We start from the raw sequence: 13,368 nt of genomic DNA, 5'->3' as shown, positions 1-13,368 counted from the left end.
AAAAACTGCAAATATACTTCAGAAAGTGTTCTTATGCCACCGTAGCTCATGTATCTTTAGTTTTTGCCATCTCAGACAGGAAAAACTAGACCTTGAAGGCAGAAAACAACTTCTGCAGTAAACAAAACAAAACATGGGGAATGAATTAAACGCTTTGCAACTCTATGTTTTTCTCAAGCAAAAAGAGAAAATACTTAATACGAGGTTTTCTCCAGTGCTCTCCAAAACATCTCATTTTTTTCCATTGGAAAAATGGGGAAAGTCCTCAGACTTTTCATTCTATATGTTTTGCATGGGGAAAAACTTGCCTTAACAAGCATTTTACTTGAAGTTTCTTTGCAGTGCTTGCCCCCAATTTTTTTCTTCCAGAAAAACTGAAAAAAGGCAAGGGAGGAGGGAAATGTCCAGTTTTTTCCCCAGGGTATCACATGGCTAGGTAAGAGCTTCCAGATATTATATGGAAGGAAAACTGTACAGAATGCCAATATTTGTGCAATATGCAAAAAATACACACACCCCGAGGATACTGGACAGTCAGTTAACATTGTTTTGAGTTCACTGCTTACTTTTATTTAAGTTGAACATTTTAACACTTACGGTATTTATAGAAACAACACTGAACGGTCTATTTTGCAATAATGCAAAAAAAGAAAAAAGAAAAACACACCACTGGTTACTTCCCAAACTGGAACAAACTGTAATCAAATTTTTTAAACCTAAGCCAATTTTGTGAAATAAAACAAATCTATTCTTTAAATAGAGTGAAGCAACGTCCCTCTTTTTTTACTTCTTCGCTTATATATGATTCTAGCAAGCAAACCAAAACTTTCATAACACTGCTACAAAAGTTAATGCAAGTAAAGAATTTCAAGCATCTGTATTAGAAAATATCAGGCATTTCAAATTTAAAACCCTTCCAACAATGAGATCCCAAAGCCCCTCCCACAAAACCTCGTTTGTTAATTCCTGGATTAATTTCTGAATCTATGTTGGAAATCACTTTACTTACTTTTAAAGGATTGTCATCAAATATATTAATAAAGTTTAATGAAATAATACATTCAATAGTCAAATAATACTTTATTTTAAAAGGGGGGAATCCATCTTGATTATATCCAGAGAGCCACTATTATTTCTAAAACAATAAAAATAAAGACCCATGTGGTCAGTTCTATTTTAAAAAACCACTGGAAGTCATACTTTCCATATACTACAAAACAGTACAAATTCCATATTCCTAATCCACCAGTCCTAGGGTTAAAAAGGGAAAATGCTTTAAGTCACTAGGAAGGAGGACTCACATGGACAGTAAACCACAGTTTGTGCTTGGATTTTGTGAAAACACCTATCCAAAATAGGAAGAATCACATGGGAGTTTATGCCCACCCTGGCAACACTACCTAAATACCTTTCATAGGTTACCCAAACCAACCAGGGTTATTTTCACCTACTATACCATGCATCTGATAAAGCAACCATTGTACCATGCTCAAGTTATTAGTCCTTGAAGCATTACATGCCTTGGTGGTTTCCTCAATGTCCTGCCCTATACTTTGAAGACTACTTTAAGTGTGGTCTCAGTTCTGGATAAGACTTCCAATGCCCTTGTCAATGGCAAATCCATGGTCTTTTGGAACCGATTGGAAAGCAGACGCTGGGGCTGATCCCATAATAGAGTGATCAAAATCAGGAAAAAAAATACCAATTTTCACTGAACGGCTGAGCAAGTTTGCAAACTCTGGGGTGGAAAACTGCTGTCCTTTTTTTTTCTTTGCAGGCCAAATCTTGCGAAGCAAGTAAACCTGAAGTCGCCTCATGGACGTTACTCAGACCAACTACGGCATCACTAGTTATGTAAAATACTGTGTGTGTGTACAGTGCCGTCCAGTCGCAGCCGACTTATGGCGACCCCTTTTTGGGGTTTTCATGGCAAGAGACTAACAGAGGTGGTTTGCCAGTGCCTTCCTCTGCTAGCAATGTAAAAAAACAGTACCTTAAAGCCTAACAAAAACAGAAGAAAACAGGAGTCCACTGGGACCTGAGACCAACCACACCATATAAATCGATGCCGGGCTTTTTTGTGATGGTACTCACTGGTATTGAGGACTGGCACCTTTATGGAGGGCTCTCCCAAGTCCTGCGGGGGAAATTGTTGGAAGGGAGTGCAACCTTGTGTAGGAGCACGGCACCTTTTCTTTTGCAAACGAACAGCCTACAAAAACACTAAATACACGGTTTTCTCTTTTAAGGAACCACTGGATCCCCGTTTTCTTTTGCTGCCACAAGATGACGACCATCCGGAATGGCCTTTAGGGAACCATACGGCTCCTGTTTACTTTTACTACGGCGGAGTAACCCAACAACTCCCTCTGGGATGGCCACGTATTGATCAAGCGGGCGGCGGGGAAGAGGTTTTCCAAGAGCAAGTCAGGCATCTCTTGGGAGGTGCAAACCACAAGAGTTTCCTTAACCAAAAAAAATAGAATAAAAAAGAACCAGAATCCAACACCCTCTTGCAATCCTTTCCTTTTATCCCTTCGAAGCTCCTTGATCAATTGCTCTTGAGCAGCATCTATCTAGTGTTGGAGGGATATAAGGACTGAAACAAATCTTGCCACTGACAATGTAGCCTTGGGGTCCATGTCGCTTAGTAAAAAAGGCATTATGTCAGTCACAGAGGCATTGGATTTGTATATTAAAAGGGGGGAAATATAGTGCAATCGAAGTTCCTCGTAAAGGCGGCATTCCAAAAGGGCATGGGCTAATGAGTCAATAGAGCCAGAAGAGCAAGGGCAGATCCTGTCTGAGTATGGTATATTCAGAATTCTGCCCTTCATTACCATAGAAGGGTTAGCATTCAATCTAGCCAAGCAAAAAGCTCTACAGAGACGAGGAGTTGTCCCTCTTGCAAGCAGGACAGGCAGTCTGACATTTCAGGCCACCCCAGAGCCCTTCCACAGGGGCCAAGCCACGCTTTCCCACCGTTCCGACGCCCAACCCTGCAAAAGGGGCGTTACGCTAACGGCGTAACTCGAGGCAGGATCACTCCCGCCGACGTCCCCCTTCCCGTAGCCACTTGCAGTCTTGCGCGAGCTCGCCCTTTCAAGCAGCATCGCTGGCCTTCAAGGCGCCACTCCGCAACGGCCCTCCCGTTATCGTGTTGGGTTTTAGGACGGCCGTCCCTTTGCAACCCCAGCCGAGGCCCGCTGCAACCTGGAGTAACTCTGCACAGGGTTGGGAAGGAGGCGCCTTTGTGTCTTCCCCCCCCCCCGCCACCCCCTTTGCAACTCCCGCCCGGGCTCGCAAACAAGGCATTGCAAAAGAGCAAGAGTCCAGCAGCACCTTAAAGACTCACAACAATATTTTCTGGCAGGGCGTGAGCTTTCAAAGTAGAAAAGAGCAAGAGTCCAGTAGCACCTTCAAGTAAAGTAGGGAAGAGTCCAGCAAGAGTCCAGTAGCACCTTAAAGACTCACAACAATATTTTCTGGCAGGGCATGAGCTTTCAAAGTAGAAAAGAGCAAGAGTCCAGTAGCATAAAGTAGGAAAGAGTCCAGCAAGAGTCCAGCAGCACCTTAAAGACTCACAACAATATTTTCTGGCAGGGCATGAGCTTTCGTGAGCCACAGCTCCCTAGTGTAATGCGCGGCGGCGGATCAGGCGAGAGCCTGTGGCCCCTTGGCGCGCGCCTCCGCGCCCTCTCCAAGAAGCTTCCTCGGGGCCAGCCTGGGCGAGCGAGAGCGCGCGTGCGCCTTCCCCCTCCGTCCTACCTGGGTCGCGAGACCACCTCCTCCTCCAAAGCGGGAGAGCGCCGCTCAGCTGCCGCCTGCCCGCGCGCCCTCCATCGCGCCTTCGCCTCCGCCCCTGGAAAAGGCGCCAGCCACGTTCCGCCCGCCCGCGTCATTTCGGGGAAAGGGGCGGGGCCTCCCCCCCAGCTGGCGGGCGGGGCTTCGAAAGCGAAACTAACCCGGGCTGCCGGCTCCGCCCCGCAGCGGAGGAAAGCGAAAGGCTGGGCCGGGGTGGAGAAGGGAGGGGGGGGTCCTCGCTCTTCCGCCGGGAAGCCGCCTCTGCTCAGGGGTCTGCTTCCCGGGACCTTGTTGTTGTTGTTTTAAATAATTTTTATTTTTTTTCTTCATTCAATATATCAACATATGAAACAAAATCCAATACTAAAAATAATGGTAACAATAATAAAAAGAAAAACTAATAATATTGCAATTCAACAATAAGGTGACTTCCCCCTCCCCCTCTTCCAACTAAAATTTTTTTTTAAATCTTTTGCTAACGAAGCTAATCCCATTGTTGTTTAACATATGTTAATATTGTTTTATATATGTTAATTATGTTATATGTTTTATATATGTTATAATATCTATTAACATATGTTAATATTGTTTTATATAGCAGGCTTTATAGCAGGCTATAGATAAGGGATTAGATCAAAGAATATCCTTTAAATGGTCCCGTTAAAAATTGATTTTCACAATAAATTCTCCACACCTCCCATTCCCCCCCAAAATTGTACATTATCATTTTGATTTATTAAAGCTGTAAGTTTTGCCATCTCAGTCAGTTCCAGCATCTTATTTATCCAGTCTTTCTTGTCTGGTATCTCTCCAGTCTTAGGCCCAGGGCCTTGTTGGAGTGGAAGAGGCCAGGCTGCTTCGATGTGCAGCTGCCCCGTGCGTAAGAACATCAGGAAAGCCACGCTGGAGCAGACCAAGGGCTTGGTCTTGCAGTGCCTAAAAAAACGTGACTCAGATAGATCTGATCAAGAATAACGCACTGGAGGTTGGGAAAGTACTTTACAGTTTGCTCTGTGTAATGGTGCCAAGTTTAAACGTACAAGCCGGGATCAAATCTCTCCAGCCGAGACCCCAGAGAGTCACACTGCAGAAAATTCACAGTGGGTAGCCATGTTAGTCTGTCTGCAGTAGTAGAAAAGGGCAAGAGTCCAGTCGCACCTTAAAGACTAACAAAAATATTTTCTTTCCAGAAAATACTTTTGTTAGTCTTTAAGGTGCTACTGGACTCTTGCCCTTTTCTAACACTGCAGAAAGAATCCCTCAATAATGATACATTTCTTCTTTTCCCATGGTTTCATTTTTAACCAAGCAAACAAACAGTTCTGCAATAAGCCAGTTCTTTTACTGATACATGAAGGTTCCTTTGCCTAGATAACGGGTGTCAGTCACGTCTAAAAGGAGGAAACCTGCACCTGTTTATGTACACGGGCAGTTCATAGTGCCACAGGTAAAATACCTTTATTTGGGGCACTTCAGTCTGATCCAGCTTGGTCTGATCCAGCGTGGCTTTCCTTATGTTCTTATGCATGGGGCAGCTGTATACTGAAGCGGCCTGGCCTCTTCCACTCCAACAAGGCCCCTTGGTCCAAGGCCCTTCAAGTCCACACAGTGTCCATCCAGGTGCCTCCAGGAAACCCACAAACAAGACGACTGCAGCGGCATTGTCCTGCCTGTGTTCCACAGCCCCTCATATAACAGGCCTGCTCCTCTGATCCTGGAGATAATAGGTATGCAGCATGACTAGTTGCCATTTTTACCAGTAGCCATGGATAGCCCTCTCCTCCATGAAGATGTCCACTCCCCTCTTCGGGCCTTCCAAGTTGGCAGCCACCCCCACATCCTGGGGGAGGGAGTTCTCGGGGCCTTGTGAGCTGACCAGGTGCCTTGTTGGGAGTGGAAGAGGCAAGGCGGCTTCAGTAGTGCACATCACAGCTTGATGCAGATTAATTTCCCTAGACTCGGCTTGGAATAAGTCTGCCCTCCAAAATGAAGTTGGAACCTCCTCAGAATCTTATATGGCCAGTTCACTGGGAAGCTGATAAATAACATGAATAAATAAAGGAGTTTACACATGGCCTCGGTACAATGCACCTGTCACCTCAGGCAGGAGCATAAATATAATATGTAGGAGCACAAAACCAGACAAAGCTGCTTTGTTACGAGCCAGACCACTGGTCTATCCATGAAGGGACTGTCTGTTCCGACGGACTATGCCTCTGGTAGAAGTCTTTTTTCACATAGCCTCCTACTTGAGTCTTTTAACTGGAGATGGGGGGGGGGGTTGAACCTGGGACCTTCTGCAATCAAAGCAGATGCTCTAGAGCAGGGGTCCCCAGCATGGTGCCAGCGGGCTCCATGGTGACCGTAGACACCTTTTCCGGTGTCCGCCAAAGGTTTTTAGGGAGTGGGTGGGGCCAGACATGGATTTTGCCCAGCGAGGTTTCTGATTGACTATTGGAGATTTGTTTGGCTGTGCAGATTTTTAAAGAAATGTTGCTTTGGCAGCAGCTGCCACCACAGCACAAGGAATTTCACTGTGTAACTGAAGTTAAGCTGTGGCAGTCGTTTTGTGGCCGGCGCCCCCTCCTTTGGCAGCCGTTTTGTTGCTGCGCCCACCATGCTCTGTGGGAATTCCAAATGTGCCCGCAGCCTCGAAAAGGTTGGGGACCCCTGCTCTAGAGGCCATTGTTTTAGCTGCCTTATATTCAGACAGGCCATTTGCCTGTAAGACACCCTCTTTTATTGATTTAAATATTTACACACTTCTTTTCTCCTCAGCAGAAACCAAAGCGGCTTGCAGCATCAAATTGTTCTCCTCCGTTTTATCCCATAACCACCCTGTCAGATAAGTTGGCTGACTGGCTGAAGGTCACCCCTGGCTGCTGTGGCACAGTAGGGATTTGAACCTGGGTCTCCCAGATCCTAGTCTGACGCTCTATAACATTATACTACACTCTCTGCTCTGAGGGGCAACCATTTCAAAGGAGATTTTTTTTTCACATTACCTACTTCCTGTTCTTTTAAACCAGCATCTGGTACTGTAAGATATACTTCCTTGGAACACTGAGGTTCTCTTTAGCTACCATGGCGAATAGCTGCTGATAGACCCATCCTCCACGAATTGCCTAATCCATTTAAATTTTATTGGGCTGGGCTGGGCTTAACATGATGTTTTGATGTGTGTTCACAGGGCTTGAATCCCATCAGGGAAGGCTGAGATTTGGGGTGGACCCCAGATAGGCTTCTTGGCTCTCTTTCACAGCATATCGAATGTGGCAGGAATCAGGAAACGCCGTGTTAGTTGGAAGGCGGAAAGAACCTCTTTGATTCTGAGAGACAGATGCACTTTCAGGCATGCGAGAGTCATATTTGTCTCTTGCTAAAAAAAAAAAAAAAAACAGCAACAAATGTCTTTTAGCCTTAAAAGGGCCAGGTTAGCGGTCACAGAATTGTGGATGTCCCATTCAAAACCCGAACAGCACTTGAAAAGAATAGTTTTTATTTAGAGATGGGGAAAACAACGGGTTCAGAAGAGGGAGTGGGAAACAAAACGGTGAGAGAAACTATTTCTCAGTTTCAGTGGGAGGAGAAACTATTATAAACATAAAAGCTCTATGCATACAGCTGAGTTTCATTTGAAGGAGTGGACTTGGCCACAGGACAAAGAGCAGTAACATTACTTTCGTTTCCTTTGACAGATTCCCCACTCAGAGCTTGAACAGTTTGGGCTTCAGTGAGGTCACAGCGACCTTGGAGTCCTTCCTCTGCTCAGTACAGCGAGAATTTTATCAGTATTGTGGCATAGTGAATAATGGTAACTTGCCTGTTTTTCCAGTGATAGTTGATTCATGCTGGCTGCGGGTTTGCATGAAGGACATATTATAGATTAGACCTCAACCGGTCATACATAATCCTCCCTCCTCCATTTCATTCTCACAACAATCCTTTTCATTCTCACAACATAATGCACTTCACTGAAGCACATGCGCTTGAACCAGTTCTTTTCATTCTAAGGCCATTCGTGCATGCCTGTTTCCTCTCGGTCGCCCCGCCGACTACTTCGGGGCTTTGCTTTGATTATGCTTGCATTTTCCGACCGTCAGAGGTCGCCTCACTCGCCCCGCACGTTTCCACGGGTTTTGCCCACGTTTTCTGGATTTGTGTTTCGCCAGCATCCAGAAAACGTGGGGGGAAACGTGCGGGGAGAGTGAGGCGACCTCTGGCAGTCGGAAAATGCAAGCATGATCAAAACAGATAAAAGGAAGTGTTTCTTTTCACACAACGCATGGTTGACTTGGGGAACTCCCTCCCCCAGGATGTGGTGATGGCTGCCAACTTGGAAGGCTTTAAGAGGGGAGTGGACATGTTCATGGAAGAGAGGGCTATTCATGGCTACTAGTAAAAATGGATACTAGTCATGATGCATACCTATTCTCTCCAGGATCAGAGGAGCAGGCCTATTATATTAGGTGCTGTGGAACACAGGCAGGACAATGCTGCTGCACTCGTCTTTCTTGTGGGCTTCATAGAGGCACCTGGTTGGCCACTGTGTGAGTGGTATGATGGACTTGATGGGTCTTGGTCTGATCCAGCATGGCCTTTCTTACGTTCTTATGATCAAAGCAAAGCCCCAAAGTAGTTGGTGGGGTGACCATGAGGAAACAGCCATGCATAAATGGCCTAATACTCTCAAACTGGGAGAGGGGTCGGCTCTCTGAAGGTACTCCCAAGGGTCCATGAGTCCTTTGCACTACCCATCCATGTCTGTCTGGTTAAAGTGAAGATGGAGCCCTTTCGGTTTTGTAGGAATGTGGGCTAGGACTCTCAGAGGAAGGGAACAGAAGCAGCTTCCCCTCTTTTGAAGGTGTGGGTTTGTACAGTCATTGGCACCCATAGTCACCTCAGAGCACGCACCAAAAAACACACTGGGTGGTTACTGGGCCAAATAGCTCAGCCCTAGGAACTTGGAGTGGCACCAAAGAGATAACAGCCCTGATACAGAGCGATTCCAAGAATAAAATTGAACTGGTGTTCACTCTATTTGCAATTGATTTCAAGGGTAGGGATAGAAAGATACCATAGACAATATTAGAAGAAGAAGAAGAAGTTGGTTTTTATATGCTGCCTTTCTCTCCCACTTAAGGCAGAATCAAACCGGCTTACAATCACCTCCCCTTCCCTTCCCCACAACAGACACCCTGTGAGGTAGGTGGGGCTGAGAGAGCTCTGAAAGAGCGGTGACTAGCCCAAGGTCACCCAGATGGCTTCATGTGGAGGAGTGGGGGAAACCAACCCGGTTCACCAGATTAGCGCCCGCCACTTATGTGGAGGAGTGAGGAATCAAACCCGGTTCTCCGGATCAGAGTCCACCGCTCCAAACCACTACACTACGCTGGCTCAACTTAGCCATTGAACTGAATACCAGAACTTCAAGTTCAGTGTGAAACCGGTCTGACTCCTGGAGCAGCTGTGAAAGCTTTTCCAGATCTCTTCCCATCCCTGTCCAGTCAGCCTCTGGCTAGAAATTATTAACCGATAAAGATGTTCACTGCTGTGACCGGTGCAAAGTCTCTTCCAATCAAGGAGTGAGGTTTATTGGAACTTGGATCTGGACCTTCTGTGTTGTCATCCTTCAGAATCAACTGTCCTCTGACCTGAACTTGCAGGCCATGTCCAGGCAATACAAACATTTTCTTTAAACCTATTTTCAAAGTATAACCAATTTAGTTCACACTGTATTGTTCTCAGGGTACTAGAGTCCTCCACGGATCGTGCCATGCTTCTCACACACTTTCAAAATGGTCTGTCCAGCACAAGGCAGTGGCTGGTGAGGGAGGGCTTTGCTGTAGGGTCTGTGAAAAATTGTAAATCAAAAGTGGAGTCCCTAGGGTGCTAAAGTTTGAGAACTGCTGTGCTAAAACACACTGGTTCTCTTATTACACCATTTTTCTAGGTCAGGGGTGTCAGATATGAGACCTGAGGGCCGGATCCGGCCCCTTGAGGGCTCTTATCCAGCCTGCGAGCCAGCAGAGGCAGCTACACTAGGGTTGCCAACCTCCAGGTACTAGCTGGAGATCTCCTGCTATTACAACTGATCTCCAGACAATAGAGATCAGTTCACCTGGAGAAAATGGCCACTTTGGCAATTTAACTCTAAGGCATTGATGTCCCTCCCTTCCCCAAACCCCGCCCTCCTCAGGCTCCGCCCAAAAAACCTCTTCCTGGTAGCGAAGAGGGACCTGGCAACCATAAGCCACAAACCACCACCACTCTCAATTTGGGCTGGTGAGACATGGCCCAGATCGACCAAGTGACATTTATGTCCTATCTGGCCCTTTTAACAATTGAGTTTGACATCTCTGTTCTAGGTACACTGGCCTTTGAATGGGTCCTTTTGAAAAGTAACCCTGACAACATACGTCTCCAGGTGGTGGCTGGAGATCTCCTGCTAGTACAACTGATCTCCAGCCAATAGATCTCACCTGGAGAAAATGGCTGCTTTGGCTCTATGGCATTGAAGTCCCTTCCCTCCCCAAACCCTGCCCTCCTCAGGCTCCCCACCACCACCACATCTCCAGATATTTCTTAACCCGGAGCTGGCAACCCTAGCCCAATTAGCCATTACTCCCACCTCCAGACTCACCTGCTACCTCCATGTCTTCTGAGCATCCCTGTGGCAGACTGCTAAAGCTGCCTTGTTGCTGAGGCCACCTGGCCACCCCCTTCTGCCCGTGGTTCCACCTGCTCCATCCAGGTGAGTTTTGGTGCTGGGCCAGGAGCATGTCCTGCCCCACCAGGTGAGTCATTTTCAAGTAGCCTGCCACAGATGGGAACAGTAGTTTTGTGATGAGGAGGTTTGTTGGTAGTGGGTTTTGGCTATATGTTCCATGATGGTTGTTTTGTCCTAGCCTAATGATTTGCCCACCCGCCTGGAGCAAATGCATGTGCTGCCTGCCTATCCCTACCAATACTCTGTTCCTGACTGTACTGCTCTAACTGTACAGTACAGGTAGCTGACAGACCTTTGTGTTTTTATCTTTCTCTGCCTTATGATCCACCTGTGTGAGGGAGGGGCTGTGGCTCAGTGGTAGAGCATCTGCTTGGCATGCAGAAGGTCTCAGGTTCAATCCCCGGCATCTCCAGTTAAAGGGACCAGGCAAGCAGGTGATGTGAAAGACCTCTACCTGCGACTCTGGACAGCTGCTGCTGGTCTGAGTAGACAATACTGACTTTGATGGGCCAAGGGTCTGATTCAGTATAAGGCAGCTTCATGTGTTCATTCTCCCAAACTGGGAAAACATAGCTAGTTTCCCTGGCTGGGCCTTCTCATTTTCTGGGATGCACTGAGATAACGCATAAAGACAGTCAGGGAGCTCAGCTATGTTTGGCCAGCTGTGCAACTACCACAGGACTCTAATGGTTGCTTTCCCTCCCCATCAAGCTCATAAGCTGTGGCAGTAATGAGGAGGGGAGGGCATAGTCAGCTGGGTGATCAGAACAGGATGTGGGCGACTAGAACAGGATGTAGGGGATGGTCCTTGCAACATAATTTCCAAGATGTTTTTCAAGGTTGCTGGGTAGATTGCTTATGACAAGTTATCTAGGGAGCTACGTGCATACCCTTTTCCTGGGCATGGTGCTGCATCAGCATAGGAGAAGGGAAACAACTTTGAAGGTGGATAGGATGCGAACAAGCCTGGCTATATCCACCTGTCCTCCAAAACTCATTTCTCGATGTGATTTTGGCCTTCTGTGGCTCAGCTGCTTGATGAAAATGCCTTGCTTTGCCACCACAGGACTTCCAGTTAGCTCTTTCAATGCTATCTGCACTGCACCCTGCACAAGGATGCATTGACCGATTGTCAACACTGGATAGGCTCCCTCACCATTAGACTTTGTTTTTATTTTTTTAAACTGTTCAGCACTGTCACTGCAGGACAGTGCTGGCAATGCTTTGACAAAGACCCCGACCCTCCACCACTTCATAGAAGAGTTGGTTTTTATATGCCAACTTTCTCTACCACTTAAGGAAGAATCAAACCGGCTTAAAATCACCCTTCCTTCCCCTCCCCACAACAGACACCCTGTGAGGTAGGTGGGGTTGGGAGAGTGTGACTAGCCCAAGGTCACCCAGCAGACTTCATGTGTAGGAGTGGGGAAACAAATCCAGTTCACCAGATTAGCATCTGCCACTCAGGGAGGAGTGGGGAATCAAACCGGGTTCTCCAGATCAGAGTCCACAGCTCCAAACCACCAGTCTTAACCACTACACCTCACTGGAACTAGAACAGAAGCCAGCATAATTTTTTCGGCCCTAGCTCCAGCCTGGTGGAAAGCTCTCCCTAATAACATCAGGGCCCTGAGGGACCTTAAAGAGTTTCGCGGGGCCTGTAAGACGGAGTTATTCCACCAGGCCTCTGGTTGAGGGCAGCTGCAGGTTGTCATCAATGCTGGCCTCTCTACCCCCCCCCTCTATTATTCTGTTCATTCTGTGAACCTGGGGAGAATTTCTGATTGCAGAGCTTTTCAGTGGTCACTATTTTACTTGAGTGCCATCTGTTGTTTTACTATGTATATATTGTATGGTCAGATTCCTTGGTTTGAATTGTATGGGTATTATGGTTTTATATTGTGATTTTATTGCTGTTACGCACCCAGAGCCTGGCTTCAGATAGGGAGGACAGGATAGAAATTTGAAGTATAAAATAAAATGATTTATGGGCTTGAATTTGTAGGGTGGTTTTACCCTTCACTCAACATTGTGCAAGCTTTTTTTGTCAAGAATAGAAATGAAAAGGGCTTTCTGTGTACAATTTGATGCACTTTTTTCAATATTCTTTGACACCTAAATAGGAATAGATCTAACTACAGCTTTTAAATGTGTCAAAATACAAAAAGAAAAAAAAGATTGCAATGTTGATGCCCTGTTTTGAACAGGACTGTCAACCAGTTAAAGCCTCTTCCTTTTAACTTGACTCATGAGTGAAATATAACTAAATGTTGATATTACTTCTGGGGGAAAGGTGGGGTAATTTATTCAACAAACAAAAGCACCACTTATTAGAAGAAACTTTTTAATATTTTGATTTTAAAAATATTACCAGCATTTATTGAAGAACAACTTCAGTCCAATCAATTTTTGGCTGAAAAGATTTGTTTATTGGTCAGCAATTGCAGGAGAAGTTGCCAGCAGCTAAGTATCAGCAAGTTCTAATTTCACCCTTTAACTGCTACTAATTTATATATATTTACTACACAGCTTATTTGTCTTCTAATACACATTTTGAAATCTAATTGTTTACATTCATTAAACACATGCCAATCACACACACACATATCATTGACATTTTGCTGGACAGCAAATATAATTACACTGATTACAATCAGTTACATTTAGTCCTACCTAAAGCCAAAAGAGCCCTGACCTGGATGGCCCAGGCTAGCCTGATCTCGTCAGATCTCAGAAGCTAAGCAGGGTCAGCCCTGGTTAGTATTTGGATGGGAGACCACCAAGGAAGTCCAGGGTTACTGTGCAGAGGAAGGCACTGGCAAACCACCTCTGCT

The sequence above is a fragment of the Euleptes europaea genome, chromosome 11 (genome assembly GCF_029931775.1).
Source record: "Euleptes europaea isolate rEulEur1 chromosome 11, rEulEur1.hap1, whole genome shotgun sequence".
NCBI lineage: Eukaryota > Metazoa > Chordata > Lepidosauria > Squamata > Sphaerodactylidae > Euleptes > Euleptes europaea.
Note: the sequence above shows the minus strand (reverse complement) of the source record.